Raw genomic sequence first — 2790 nt, forward strand, 5'->3', positions numbered from 1 at the left:
AATGTTCTCTTTGACTTTAAAATTATATCCTAACATGTATATTATGTATAATAGTCAGGATCCTGCTTTTCACATCAGCACTATGGGTTGGGCTTCCCTGGTGGCTCAGATGGTAAAGAATCCACCTGCAATGCAGGAGACCTGGGTTCCATCCCTGGGTGGGGAATATACCCTGAGGAGGGCATGGCAACCCACTCCAGTATTCTTAACTGGAGCATCCTCATGGACAGAGGAGCCTGGCAGACTGCAGTCCATGAGGTAGAGAAAAGCTGGACATGGCTGAACGACAAAGCACAGCACTATGGATTGCTAACTGCCTAAAACACCCAGTTTATTTTGTTTCATCCTTATTGTCTCATATTCTGCCCATCGTAGATATCTCTTTCCATTTTCCAGATAGTAGTTAATTGTTTTTTGTGCTCCCTCAATCAGTGCAAACATATCCCTTGTTGAACTTACCTGCACTCAGTCTTAAATTAATATTCATGTCTACTTCCTTCACCAGACTGAGAATTCTTCAGAGGCAAAAATTTGGGTTTAAAGTAATCTTTTTTCTCTTAATTTATTTTTTTTAAATTGTTATCAGAATTATACATATCAAAAAAAAAGAATTATACATATCTGTGAGTTAGAGTCAATTCTGCAAAACTCCTGTAAAATTTGCAACGAAACAGCAGAGACTATATTCCCACCTTACTCCTTCCCTGTTTCTTCTTCCTCAAAGTCATTTCACCTTTTTCAACTGGTTATTTTAATATTTACCTTCATTTCTATGAAATGTTTGCATTTCTGTTTCTTGCTGTGTCACTTTTAGGCAGTATCTATTGACTTCACTTAATGAAAAATGAGGGTTCATCTCTTCTTCCTTCCCTTAGCCCTTCCCCAACCCCCACCACACTTCCCACCTCTTTATGTGCCCAATATTGTTACATTGTACTTGTAAAACAGATTTGTGTTAACTTCATTATGATTAGGCAAACATCTTGAGCAAAGTAATATACTTTGATTAATTCTATTCCAGTCACAGTTTTTGTTTTTCTTTAATAATGGTCTTATTTTGTTTTACTATTCATCATTAAACCAAGCCCTGCCTTCTTAATGATTGTTTAAGCCTCTCCAGAGATTCTGACAGATAAGGAGTTCTATCAGTCTCATCTTGCAGAGGCACCTCTTCTGGAAACCTTTGACCTGTACCACCTAGGGCAAGTGCACAGCTGTTGTCAGGGCTTCCCACTTTATTTTTCTCCCGCATGTTTCCCATATCACATGCATTCTTTTCCTTTGTTTAGTTCTCATTTTAATGGAGTACATACATCTCCAGTAGCTCCCTGAGGAAGGAGAAATAAACGAAAGGGAAATTTGTTGAGGTCTTGAATGTCTGAACACACCTTTATTCTTTATCCATATTTGATTGGTAGTTTACTAGTTATGTACAGAATTTCAGTGTGAAATAAATTTTCTTTTGAAGTTTGACAGACATGCTCTGATGTCTTCTGGGTTTCTTTGTGACCACTGAGAAATTGAATGATATACTGATTCTTGATCCTTTCTAAATGATCTCTTTTTTTTTTCCTCTCTGGAAGCCTAGGGTTGTCTTTTTGACCTCAGCGTTCTGCAGTTTCACAGTGACAAGCCACGGGATGAGTCAGGTTGTATCCATTGTGCTTGGCTCTCAGTGGGACCTAGTTCAATCTGGAAACTCCTGACCTTTGGTTTGGAGAAATTTTCTTCAATTGTTTTGCTGGTGATTACTCTTTCCCTAATCGCTGTTTTGTTTTTGTTTTTCTTTTAGAACTCTTATTTTTTTGGATTTTAACCCCCCTGGAGTGGTCCTCTAATTTATTTTTTCTTTCCTATTTTTTACTCACTTGACCTTTTGCTTCCCACCACCACCACCGCTGCCCCCCACGAACCGCACCCCCCCCGCCCCGCCCAGGATATTTCCCAACATTGATCTTAAAACTATTTTACTGAAATTTTCATTTCTACTATTATATTTTTTTGTCTCTAAATGCTCCTTTTAAAATAGTAGACTGTTACTGCTTTATGGTTGCGATGGGGGTCACGCATCTCAGGATATAAATAAAGTTTTCTCCTCGTTGAATGTTTTCTGTTTTCTCTAAGGGTTGCTTATTTCCCCTGCCCCTGTTTGCTTCAGTCTCCACGGTAGCACTTGCACGTTTGTTTTGAAGTCGTCAAATCCCTGGGTTCGCTATTTAACTCTTGATGGCAATCCTAGTCCTCCTCCCTAGCAAAGAACAGACTTCTTTGGTCTCTGCACTGGGCGAAGTATATAGTAGATGCCGAGTCCTTTTCCTCCTTTCAGCTATCGGAATGTGATCTGCACCCACCAGGTAGGAAGTTGGAGGGTCACCTCTAGGTGTATCTGATTTGCGGTAAAAGAAGGATCCAAAGATAAAAGACATTGGAGATTCCGCAGCTAAAACAGTCCAACCAAATTACATTAAAGCCAGTCGACAAGCCCCCTCACACTCTCAGAACATCTGGTATATCATCGGAAATATAAGTTGAAATGACTTAAGTGGAATTTATGTGGAGGGAGGGGTACCTTCAAGCTCCATCATTAATGACCTCAATGCAGTGGAGAAGATTTTACCAAGGTTGAGAAAGACCTCGTCCCCGCCCCTCCTCTCCCCCGCTTCTCCTTCCAGAGGGGTTGATCCGACCCCCGGACGGCAGGGGGAGCCTCTGCACACGGCCGGCAGCTGCACGGGCAGAGCCTCTCTGGTAGGAAAGGAAGAAACCAGAGAGACGGTGCAGGAAGTTGCC

The sequence above is a fragment of the Ovis aries genome, chromosome 4 (genome assembly GCF_016772045.2).
Source record: "Ovis aries strain OAR_USU_Benz2616 breed Rambouillet chromosome 4, ARS-UI_Ramb_v3.0, whole genome shotgun sequence".
In the NCBI taxonomy this organism is placed as follows: domain Eukaryota; kingdom Metazoa; phylum Chordata; class Mammalia; order Artiodactyla; family Bovidae; genus Ovis; species Ovis aries.